Source organism: Aotus nancymaae, unplaced genomic scaffold, assembly GCF_030222135.1.
Source record: "Aotus nancymaae isolate 86718 unplaced genomic scaffold, 86718_ANA_hifiasm-v0.15.2.pri h1tg000029l, whole genome shotgun sequence".
Classification (NCBI taxonomy): domain Eukaryota; kingdom Metazoa; phylum Chordata; class Mammalia; order Primates; family Aotidae; genus Aotus; species Aotus nancymaae.
The window spans coordinates 54558448-54571782 of record NW_026988442.1 but is presented as its reverse complement, the minus strand read 5'-3'; the positions used below and the strand labels follow the sequence as shown (position 1 = coordinate 54571782).

Genomic DNA, 13335 nt, shown 5'->3' with positions numbered 1-13335 from the left:
TTTCTCCCTCCTCCACATACCAACATGTAAGCAACATGAGAGTAAGAACTCTGCCTGGCTCATGGCTACATCCTCAACCTTGGCACCGACCAGGTGTGCAATATAAATTAAAGCACATTCATTTTAGCATCTTAGCCTAGGCTACACTTTGGTGTGGAGAGAAGAAGGTGAAGTTTGAGCTTTATACCGCCTAGCAAGGAAATGAGGGGACAGGGGTAGGTTTGTATGTCCTTCATTTAATATAGTAGCAAGCAGATATTTGAGATAAATTAAAAGATACCATTTGTAACTTGGATTCCAGTTTTCAAGGGTGTCATCCAAGAGAAGCATCCAAACAAAAAGACGGCTGGCAGACCTTGGGTGTACCAGACAACTCCCTCGTGGACAATATCCCAGTTGGAAAGGACTACTTGGATCTCTAGTTGCAGACACCAGGTGACAGGCCCAGAGCCATCCTTAGTGACCTCTGAGACAGCGTCTGTATCTTGAAAATACATCTCCTACAAGTCAGAAGTTGACATATTATCTCCCCTGAAGGCTTCTACCAGTTATTGACGCTATTTGGAAAGCCATGCTTCCATGCCTATTAATAACCTTTAGAAAGAACCCCAAGGAAGTGTCAGGAGAAAAACAGATCCAGCTGATGGAAGCCAAAGACTCGACCAGAGGTTACAGTTAGTAATTAATACATTTAAAGAAAAAAAAGGAAAGTTGTAACATTTCTGAACTGGATGTTACCTTTCCAGGAGGCTTAAAACAAAATACTTAGCCAATTAACTACAGCAAGAACCCTGGTCTTTACATAAAGGAACTCTTTGAAAGACCCCCCTATCTATTTAAATAGACCAGCAGCAGCAACTAACTTTATCTGCACATCAATTATTCCAGGGAATTTTGCCTACATGGCTGATATCATTAAACCTTTTATAGTTATTTTTATAGTTATTTAAACTTTGTAAAGTTTCTCCAAGTGACACATTAAAGAGCAAGCAGATCAACCTACTCTAAATAATGGAATCACTAATTAACATTAATCTTGGAAAATAATTCTCTTAGTGGTCTTTCTCCTCTCCCCTCCCCCAAATAGAATGTGATTAATGGAATTCTCTCACAATTTAGCTTGAAATATGCTTTTGCCAGTCAAGCAGCTAAAGCAGAATCAGATAATTGTGGTATGACTCAACAAACACACAGCTGTTCATTTAAATATATCCATCAAAAGTATAAATATGATCATGAGAAAGAAAACGAGTCATGTACCAGGGTCAGCGCACAAGTTGAATGGGTTAGCATCCAAGTAACCACAACAGAAACAAGGAGGCGAGGGGGAGAGGAGGCAGGGAGAGGTTCTGGATGGATACCAGGTGGAGAGAGACCAGAGAACGGATGTAACCAAAAAACCACCCACCTAACCAGAAACACTCACTGACCTAAATAAGAAAACAATGTTAAAAGTAAAAATAAATGCACTCTATGAAGTAGGGAGAAAGAATGAAGTCTTAAAAATAGGTGATATGCTCAAGAACACGAAGGTAGAAAGCCAATAAGAGTTGAAAATGGTGAATGTGATCTGTTATTAAAAACAAAATGTAGTCAGGCACAGTGATTCATGCTTGTAATCCCAGCACTTTGGGAGGCTGAGGCAGGAGGATCACTTGAGCCCAGGAGTTCAAGACCAGCATGGGCAAAATAGTGAGACCCCATCTCTACAAAAAAAAAAAAAAAAAGAAAAGAAAAGAAAATTGGCCAGGCGTGGTGGTGTGGGCCTGTAGTCCCAGCTGCTCTGGAGGCTGAGGCGACAGGATTACTTGAGCCCAGGAGTTCAAGGTTACAGTGAGCTACCATCATGCCACTGCACTCCAGACTAGGTAACAGAGTGAGACCCTATCTCTAAAAAACATGTAAAATTAAAACTTAAAATAAAACAAAACAAAGACCCCAAGGCAGTGGAAAACAGAACAGTATTCTCACCTCAGTCCTTGTCCACAACCTTCAAACACTGTGGTTATGAAATCATTGTGGAAACATGGGAAACCCTCCAATAGTCCAAAAGTGTAACGACTAACAAACACTACTCTGTACCAGGCAACCCCTTTAGGAGGTTCTACATATACAAGACTGCCATTTAACAAAAGGCAAGGAAACAGGTAAAAGAGAAAAATGCAAGAGCATGATGGCGGCAGGGAGGGAGGTCCCTGTATCCATTGCGCCAGGCTCCATTCCTTCCTTCTTTCTCAAGGATGGGCCAGAATGGCCCAATAAGAACTTGACAAGCAAAAGCACTGAGAAGACTTTGACGCCTCTCCTCCCCTTAATATGTAATTCAAAATGCTAACAAGTGAAAGAAACATCTAATCCATGATGAATATTTCCAAGCTTTCCCTGAACCATCTCAAAAATTCTCTTTCCAAAAAATAATCTCTCTGGCAATGGAGGGCCTAAGGACACGTGTAGCCCAATTACTCAGTTATCCTGTACTGAAAACCATCCACGCCCTTCCCATTTATAGGCAATCTCTCTTACATCATCATAAGCAACAGCTTCAACTACCACCACCTCCTCAGTCCCGAGGTCTCCAGTATCCACCCTCCTCACCCTTTCACCGAACACTTTCTAGAAGAGCAATCTACATAGGCGTCCTCCGCGTCCTCCACGTCCTCCAGCCAGTCTTCGGTCCATGGTGTTCTGCCCTAGACAATCCACTAAAATACCCCTTATTAAGGTTCTACCTCATTTAAGTCCTTATCTTATCCTTCAGATTCACAGGGGAGCTTCTTCAAACTATGGATTCCCAAGCCTCACCCATTAGAGGTTGTGGTCCGTGATGGGCCCTAGGAATCCCCCACACCCCAGCAAATCGGGTGATGCTGAGAATGACGAGGAGGTCTCACTCCCTGATTGTGTAAGATGTGGTGTTGTGACCACCTTCTTCCCTTGGCTTCTTCCCTAGCTGGGATTTGCAGGCCCCATTCTCTGGTATCTCTGCATTTTATGTTTTGATCCTTCTCAGTTTCCTTAGATAGAGGCTTTGTCTTCTGTCACTCATGCCTTAAATCTTGGTTTAGGCACGACAGCTCAGCCTTTTCTTTTCACTCAAGATGTTATCATTTTCTTAGGCTCAGGAACCACTGTAGTCACCAGGCTGGACCACCAGGTTGAGAATAAAATCACCCATTCTTTAGGCATTTCCTTCCTCCCTGTCTGTTCCTTCCTTAGTGCCCTCCTCCCATATGTTCTTTAATTTTCAGTTTATAAAATTGATACTTATATTTTATATTACAGATAGTTCAAGTTACATAGAAACAGAAAGCATAATGTCTTCTTTTAAAACCTTCTAGTTTCAAAAATAAGCAACATTCTACCCCCAGCTTCAAAAATAAGCAGCCTTATTTCCTCCATTCCCATTTTCTTCCTGAGGTATTTTAATGAGAATCACATATGTCATATCATTTCACCCACAAATTCTCTGAAAGATAAGGACTTTTTCTAAACATAACTAAAACCCAACATCTCACCCAACAAAGTTAAAATTATTCCTCCTTCAAATATCATCTAAGAGATAATCAGTGTTTAAATCTGCCCAATTTTCAACAACTACAAACACCCTCCAACAACAACAAAAAACAAAATCAAAAGGAGAATGGAAATAGCATACAAAAAAGAAATTGTTTTCAGTTTTCATAACTAGCGGTATAGTGTTAGCATTGTGGCACTACTGAGAATACTGCGTGTATGATGTAGAAGAAAGCAAATGAGTATCAATGGAGTATTCCGACTATCATCCTCTGCTGTTTTTGAGGACTAGAATTCTGTGTCAAATGAAGGAGATAAAGATGTTATATAGAAAAGGTTAAGTTAAAACCTTATAAACCAAATTTGAATCATAAGCATCAGAATGAACTCATGAAGTATTTTATAAGTATTTAATTCCTGGTTCTGTCCACTAAACGGGCCTAGATATAAAGACCCACTCAGTAGCAGTGAGCATCCCTGGTGTCCAGATTGAGGTGTTCATATAACGTATGCCACTAACAAAAAAAAATGAATTAACCATGTGGATGCAATCACCAAAACCTAGCAAATAAGAACGTGGAGGTCAAACGGCCAGGTTCTTCAACAGAGAAACTATAAGGGAAAGAATGGGCTGGAGGGGGAAACCCCAGTTTTAAGAGACTTACAAGACATAAAAAGATAACGTAACACCAACCTGTAGGTCTGAACACCTGGTTGATGGACCCATAAAGAAAAGCAAGGAGGCAATTACTACAGTGCATATACTATATAATATACCGTTTCTTGGCCTGCATGGTGAGCACCAGAAGTATTCACCTTGTAATTAACTAAACTATGTACACTTCTTGTGTAAATTTGTGTTTTATTTTATATTTAAAAAGGTAAAAAAGAAAGGACAAAAGCTGAATATGTGTTGTTACAAGTATATACACACATACACATACACTAAGCAAGTAACAAGCACTGCATCATATATATGCAAACAATGAGCCCAGGTTTATATATTACAAGTAAGTTTATGCAAAAAACTTCTGAAATATCAGCTCTTTCTTATCTTCAACCTGAAGAAGTTGTTTTTTACAAGTTCCAAGTTTATTTTTAATAGAATAGTGGAAAAAGTATGTTTTCTGGTCATAATCAGAAATCATGCATTGAAATAAAATTAACACATCATATAAAGTGATCACTCCTCCCATAAACTTCAGTAAGTGCCACAGGTCAAAGGATATAGAAAGTCTAGGGTTCAGATCAGTGTTTTTCAAAGGAACTGTGCAATGCTATTGTCAAATAAAAATTAACATCATAAAGATGTGAACCTTCACTAATGAAGTCTTTATATTTAACAAAATCCCAATAATAATAGGTTTTCTTCATGGAGGGGAGAGGGTGGTAACAAGGTATGGTTCTTTTAAAGTTCGTATTTTAAACACACACACACGCACACACACACACACACACACACGTATTAAAATTCTGTGAAATAGGACTTAAAATGGGGAGACTTACCCCTATGAAAAAGAAAAAAAAAAAACTAAGCCTCGAAAGTTATAACAATGCAATTCTGCTGCATCAGTAGGCAGACAGATTAATGAAACTAAACGGTTATCCCAGAAATAGACCAAAATCTATATAGGAATTTACAGTATAAAAGAAACCAAAGGAGAAAAGTTGGGACTGTTCAGTAAAATTGGAATGACTAGCCAATATGGCAGAGACTGCTCCTTTTCCACTAAAATTCCTTCTTTTCTTCTTCTTGGGTGCAAGGCGGCCCACACAGACTTCACTTTTCAGTCTCCAGTGCAGCTAGACATACCCCTATAATGAAGTTCTTCATCACTATAGTTCTCATCTGTAGTGATGTCTATAGTTTCTGATCACTAGCCCTGGACGTTCTCCTTTGCCCTTCCCATGGTGGGGACCCAGCTATGGCAACAACTCAGATATGGCCATGCAGATAATCACAGCAACAATTACTAGAGCCACAGACAGAAGGAACTCAAGCCTCTGAATGATCAGTGGATATGGGCTGTTCCGCTGACCTGTTTTGCTTAAACTGGGACTGTTAAGTGAAGAAAAAAAAACAGGTTCTTCAACAGAGAAACTATAAGGGAAAGAATGGGCTGGAGGGGGAAACCCCAGTTTTAAAAGACTTACAAGACATAAAAAGATAATGCAAGACCAACCTGTAGGTCTGAACACTTGGTTGATGGATTCATAAAGAAAGGCAACAAGGCAATTACGATAGTGTAATACTATATAATATACTGTTCCTTGGCCTGCAAGAAACTGTGTGTTCTTTGAACCGTAGCATATTTCAGTCCTTTGGTTACAGCAATTCAACCTAACCCTAATTAATAGAGCATCTAGAGAAAAATTAAGTTGAATTCATACCTAAAATTTCAGATGGATCAAAGACTTAAATCTAAAGAAAGCCCACATGACACTAATAAGTTTTTAAATTTAAAAATGGAAAAATGTCTTTTAACTATGATACTATGATATTGACCATTTCCTCCACTGTAAGTAAGAATGTAAGTTCTGCTGTGGAGCAAGAATTGGGGTCTGTTTTGTTTTTTTTTTTTAACTGTTTTACAGCCTGGTCCCTAGAACAAGTTCTCATACACAAGAGGCATTTAATAAATAATCTTTGAGTGAATAAATTGGCAATTTTAACTATACAACATTTTTAGTAACCCGCACAACAAAATGATAAGTATTTCTATACAAATGGCCAACTGAGGAAAATATAAATAGCACATACCACAAGGATAAAAAAGGGGGAACTGATAATTTTGATGTGATATTTTGATAATAAAAATCATAACCCAATAGCAAAATAGACAAAGAACACAAAGAAAGAAAGAAGATAACTAGAAATAAAAGTGGCTTTTAAACTTACGAAAAAATGCTCAATCTCAATCAAACTATGAAAAATGCAAATGAAAGCACATTAAACTGCCATTTTTTACCTATTGCTTTGGCCAAGAAATAAAATAATCAGTTTGGCAGTCATATTTGACAGGCAAGGGCAGGAGAAATCAGTGTTCTCAGTCATTGCTTTTAAATCTAAAATTTGTCAAGGTCTATAAACAGACCAATTTGGCAATAAATTTCTACCAAAATTAAAATGTGTGTAACCTTTGACCTAGCAATTCTACTAGAAATGGATCCTATAGATACACTCACACATGTTTGAAATGTTATACATACAAGGTTATTCCCTATAGCTTTGTTCATGATAATAAAAACTGGAAATGATCTATATGCCCATCAATATCATTAAATACATGATAGCGCATCTCTACAATGGAATACCAAGTATCTACTAAAAATGAATGCAGTGCTACTATGGAAGAACTTCCAAGAAATATTATTTCAATGAAAAAAGGTACAAAACTGTGGATACTGATACCATGTGTGTTAAAAAAAAAAAGAAAAATTGTAATATAGGTTATATGCATGTATATTATATATACTCTGAAATATATGGAAGAATACGTAAGAAAATGGTAACAGTAGTTGTTTCTAGAAGGGTCACTGGGTACTTGGGAGACAGGAGGGAGGCAGTTTTCACTCTACACTCTTTTGTGCCTTTTTAATCTTGTATGCACTGGTAATACTACCTTTCTAAAAACAAATGCTTTAAAAAATAACAAAAATACAAATATTCATTGCCAACACCAGATACCTGAAAACTTCTCTAGTGACTCTTACCATTAACCACATTAGGAAACTACCAAGCTGAACAATTTTAACCCTGTTTCCTAATTAAGAATCACAAGGGTAGCAATTAACTACAGCCATCATCTCCTTCTCCCTCGAATAAATATATACACAAAATAAAGTCTGTCTCTTAATTCCATCTCTGTTATTCATTACTTCCTCTTAAAACGAATTCAACCTCACACCACCTTAAATGGGCATAAAAGTATCTCAAAATGCTCAAAGGATGGTAGCCAGAACTAACAACTATGCTAATACATTAACACAGCCTCCAAAAAATAAAAATTTGACACAACTGAAGCCTTGCCAACAGCCCCAAGCAGTGCATCGTCTGCCTTGGAAAATAAAAACATCCTTAGTGACCAAAAGTCCAATGTCAATAGTCATGGCCTTGGTTTTGTCCCTAATGTGAAAGGTCTCCTGCCTACCCCCTTTAAATTATGGACTAACCTCTCACTTGAGGACTGGTGATTATTACGTTACAGCCATATAAGGGACAGTAGGCAGAGATAACTCACCTTGACATTAAATTCCGCTTAAAAGGAAAAATATCTGTAATATACGAAGTCAAGCCAAAAAGCAAGTTGTGAAATAGGATGTCTGGTCATGTTCCACCAATTTTTAACATGATTAATATGCATATTTTGTTTGTATATAAAAATATCTGCATATGAAGAGGCTTGTAAACAGGAAAGTTTGTATTCTAAGACTTTAGCCAAAGGTGAAACAGAAAAAGGAAGAACTTTTATCTTTATATATGGCTATGCTTTATACTGTTTTGTATTATCTAACATGAAATAATCAAAATTAACTTTCACATAAAATACAAGGCTATGGGGGGCTAAGGCAGGAGGATCACTTGAGGCCAGGAGTTCAACACCAGCCTGGGCAACACAGTGAGACCCTGTCTCTAAAAAAAAAAATAAACACCACCACCAGGTGTGGTGGTGTGCATCTATAGTCCTAGGTACTTGGGAGGCTAAGGCAGGAGGATTCCTTGAGTCCATGAGTTTGAGGCTGCAGTGTGCTATGATTGCATCACAGCTCTCCAGCCTAGGCAACAGAGTGAGACCCTGTCTCAAAATAGTAACAATAATAATAATAATGATAATAAGCATGTTTTATAATAATACATTAGACTTTCGTTTGAAAAGAATGCACCTAACAGCTATATCAGAGACTTTCCTCAAAAGTATTAAATCTAAGAAGGCTGCATAGACCAATCCTGGCAGAATATAATCCTGAGTTCCTTGCTTCTGTCTCCATATACATGGTTCAAACCATATCTAAGCAATCTAAATGCTAAATTCAGAAAGACACACACATCAACATTTTGCATTTCAGGCCTCCCTCACAGAAACATCTTACTGACTCTATTCCAAGTAGGTATTCCTATTACTCCCATAACTTATTGCACCCTTAATAGCATTTCATCCTGGATAGCAAGACTTTTTTTTTTTTTTTTTTTTTTTTTTTTTTTGAGACAAGGTCTTGTTCTGTTGCCCAGTCTGGGCTGCAGTGGTGCAATCACAGCTCACTGAAGCCTCAACTTCCCAGGTTCAAGTAATCCATGTGCCTCAGCCTCTCAAGTAGCTGAAGATACAGGCACCCGCCAACACGCCTGGCTAATTTTTTTTTTTTTTTAAGAGATGGGGTCTCACTATGTTTTCCAGGCTGGTCTCAAACTCCTAGGCTCAAGCAATCCTTCAACTTTGGCCTCCCAAAGCACTGGGATTACAGGCATGAGCCACCATGCCTGGCTCAAGGCTTCTTTATGCTTTTAAAGCACTCCACAGGAAATATATTATTAAAATGTAGTTCTGGAAAAGGTAAATGTATGGACACAGTAAAAAGCCCAGTGTGATTGTCAAGGGCTAGTGGAAACAGGAAATGAATAGGTACAGCACAGAGACATTTAGGGCGCTCAAACTACTCTGTAGAATACTATAATGGCAGATGCATGTCATTATTCATTTGTCCAAACCCACAGAATGTACAACACCAAGATTGAGCCTAATGTAAACTATTGCATTTGGGTGATAATGATGTGTCAATGTAGGTTCATTGATTGCAGTAGATGTACTACTCTGGTGTGGGATATTGACAGTAGGGGAGGTGTTGGGGACATAGATGAGAACACTCTCTACTTTCTGCTCAATTTTGCTGTGAACCTAAAACTGCTCTAAAAGAAATAAGGTCTATTTTAAAAGAAACAATTAATGTAGTGGCCCTGTAAGGTGAAAAGGATGGCAGAGGCATTTTACAGGTAGGGAAACATTGGCAGTATTTATATGAAAAACTTGGCCAAATTTAAAGAATAGCTGTGCAGATCCACCCAACAAAGCCTACTATGAAAGCAATGCCAGAACTAAGAACTATGAGGCCGGTCCTAGCTTTCTTATATTGAATTCATAGTAAAAAAATAAATAAATAATCATTTGTGGCAAAGAATTTACCCTGTAGATTTGATCTCTGCCAAAGAGTATTAAAAGAAGTGATTTGTTGATGTGGCTGCACTGCTGGTTCTGGCAACGCCGCTCTGAGAGCTCCTGGGTAAAGCTGACTCAGCTACCTTAACGCAGGCTCCCGGTCACATCTGCCCACCGTCCTTCAAGCTGCGTGCCCTCCTTCAGAGCTTCTCTCACTCTGGTCACTGGGGTACTCAGGGAGTAGAAGAGGCGCTGCTGGGATTATGAGTTCCCCGGTGGCTCTCACTTTGGCAATGTGACGCTTAACAACGCTCCAGGCTGCAGGGGGAAAGAAGAAAGAAAACCAGCTAAGCAGAAGAAAATTCTGCAGTTGTGAATGCGGTGGCTAAAGGAAGTGCACATTTGGCACGCCTTTCAATTAGGACCACAAAACAAAGCCTATCTACAAGTGCAGCAAGTACAGAAAAGTTTGAAAACACTGATAAGAAGAGTGCAGAGGTCAGGGATCTATAACGGTCTTTAAATATTTTTCTAAATAACACAAAAACCAATAAGACTTGCAGTCGGCACTTTTCAAAATCAAGTTCCTTTGAAGCCTATACACCATGTACTGTAGACCTTTCTTCTCTTTCCCTTGCCACACACAAAGTCAAATAAAAATCTGACTCTGCATGTACTATTATGTGCATTTAGTTTTTTTTTAAAAAGTCTGAGCAGTACAAACTATAGAATGAAAAGTTTTCCTCCCTTTCCAAGATCCCTGGCCCCTCTTAGAGGCATCCAGTATACCAGAGTAACCAATTGCTTGTACATCCACTCCATCTGATTTTGGTCTATTTTCAAGCAACAATCTCTGGCATAGACAGATCTGGTTTAAAAGCTCATAAAACAATGGTGGGGAAAGAGTACAAAGTGGAAGGGAAGAGGAGGGGAGCTCTAGATAACTAATATAAAACAAAAACCCACCCAGCCTACCTTTTCCTTTAGGAAGACTTGAAAAACATCAACATTTGCGAAAGGAAGAGGAAATTTTTATTAGAACCAAACTTTCCCATTCAAATCGTTAAGTAACACAAAATACTGAAGAACTTACTGCCTTCAGAAAACAGCACCTTTTTTTAACCTCAAAGAACATTTTGCCAAGAAAACCTTCACATAAATAAATCTAAGCAGAAAACAAACCTCAAATGCAGCATTCTGCAATAATTATGGGGAAAAATCTTTCCATCCACCTTGGAATTCAAGGGAAACGTTTTACAGATACTATCAAACCGTTCCTCACTTCAGCTTAAATTGAGGTTCACAATCTATTTGAAAAGAAAATCTAGACATATAATAGGCACAATAAGAATAAGACATGTACAACTATCCTCCACAGAGAGGTTAACCAGAAATTCGTCTTTTTCAGCAATCACTTAGCAAAGTTAAAGAGCAAAAATGCATTTCTCAAGTGGGCATCCTTAAAAACAAACTCATCAGCTGAGCGGCACCCACAAACCTTTGAGTTTCAGAACAAACTGTTGAAATACTGGTATTTTCCAAGATGCTGGGGCCAGGGAAATTTGGCAGATTCACACTAAAGCTGCTCTCCCCTCTGCCAAAAACTAACTGCATTTTAAGAGGAGGCCAGTGTTCAGCTGTCCTGCCTACAGTCAACCACGTCTTTATAAGTGAGGGTTACTGTATTGGTGGGAAGGAAGAGGTTTAGATAAGTCAAAAAATAAACACTGGTACAATATATTTCTGATTCTCTTTTTGAAAATCAGAGACTTTGTTTTTCTCATTATGAAGGTGCTTCTAACTTGCCATCCAATTCCCAGCCCCGTCATCTTCACTGCACAAAATTCCTTCTCATCCTTCAAGACAGTGTTTGGGTTCTCCTGCCTCTGTCCATCTTCTCTAAAGATTCTTATATTTCCCAGATCTTTCTAATTCCTCTAGTATTTATATTCTATATGACTCAACCTGGCACTTAATTATCTGCCATGCACAGAGTTTGTCAAAACCAATTTAAAACTAGGTAAAGATCACATACTATTCTACAGTTTTTAGCTCTCTTTCACGATACTTAGCATATACTTGGTGCACAAGAGTTAACTAGATAAAAATTAAATCTCCAAGTTAAATATAATTTAACATTTGTTTTAAAATTCACTGGGCTCTCAACTAAACCATGGACTGAAATCAAAACTGTGGTGTATTACAAGAAAGACCAGGTTGGTAAAACGGGAAATAACAAGTTGAGCTGGATACTTAATGCTTCAAATGTTCTACTTGGCACCCGTCTCCCCACAAATACCCTTCATATCAACAGGCAAGTTCGGCAGACCTAAAAGTTAGCAAAAAACTGTTGTGTTCAAAACCCCAAGAGGGAGTGAAAATATAAAAACAATCGCCCTAAAAAGATACATGCACTAATTAAATTCAGTGCTATTGTTCAGGCGCAGTGGCTCACGCCTGTAATCCCAACACTTTGGGAGGCTGAGGTGGGCAGATCACCTTAGGTCAGGAGTTCAAGACCAGCCTGGTTGACATGGTGAAACCCTGTCTCTACTAAAAATAAAAACTTTGCCGGCCGTGGTGGCAGGCACATGTAACCCCAACTACTAGGAGTCTGGGGCACGAGAATCACTTGAACCAGGAAGGTGGAGGTTGCAGTGAGCCAAGATCAGCACCACTGCACTCTAGCCTGTGCAACAGAGGGAGGCTCTGCCTCAAAAAAAAGTAATTAAAAAATCAGCATTATAAAATAAATATCTATATAGTAAACTCTAGCAGCTTTTCAAAAACCGTTCATTAAGCTGAGTTTTTTCCCAAAACTTTAGCCAACTTATCTGGCGATGGAGTTTCAATTCTTGGCAGCTAATCAAACTGTGTAAAAGTCTGACTCATAAGGGTCAAAGGCACATTCCTGTGCAGGGGGTTGGAGGATGACTATGAAGGGGAAGACAAATCCAATCAAATTTTCTGACTCTAATTTTGAGCATTTAACATTACAGTACAGTTTTCTGTAATCCAGTTTAAAAGAACAGGCACAGTTTCTTAAAAGTTGTTGCAATATGATGAGACCTGAGTAACAGGCAAGCATAAAAAGCACTTAAAATCAAACAAGCTCTTGGCACAGGAAGAAGAAAAAAAAAAGTCAAGACAAGTTTTCTCAGCTCTTTAGTTATAACCATATCCTTTGCTTCTAGAAATTGTGGCTTCTAAACATTGCAAGTCCTTGCCCTTTCAAGAACCATTCCATACTCTCCCTGTCTGTTCACCCAGCGCATAAACCAAATAAACTACAGTGTATCTTGCTGTGGAATTGCCATTAACCAGAACTACTTCAGAAATCAGGATACAGAGGCAAGAACATGGACTTAAGCAGCCCAACTCAGTTTTCCAGCCTATTAAATGTGACCTCCACAACTCATTTAAACTCTGAGTTTCAGTTTCCTTTTCCATGAAACGGGGTAAATACTCTTCATCTTCGAGAGTTACTAATTATAGCAGCTATCATTTAGTGAGCTTTTAGTTCTAAAACTGTGCTAACCACATTACTTGCATTGTCTGATATAATCCTAACAACAAAATTGAGGTTATTCTATTCCCAAATTATACATTTAAAAAAATGTGAATGACCATGAGAAATGGGAATTTCCAGAAATTTCTCCAGAATATATTG

The 13335-nt window shown here is 38.4% G+C and overlaps 1 protein-coding gene across 2 annotated transcripts in view; it reads right to left on the bottom strand.

Moving 5' to 3' along the window:
• Positions 1-9891, bottom strand: part of ACVR1 (activin A receptor type 1) — a 91401-nt gene extending 81510 nt beyond the window's left edge. Inside the window, exon 1 of one of the 2 annotated variants that reach the window (XM_021665908.2) lies at positions 9809-9891. The gene's annotated coding sequence lies outside the window, so the exon portion shown is untranslated. Of the gene's footprint in view, positions 1-9692; positions 9781-9808 lie in introns of those variants that run through there. The other variant, XM_021665907.2, reaches the window with a different exon arrangement.
• Between the last annotated feature and the right edge of the window lie 3444 nt (positions 9892-13335).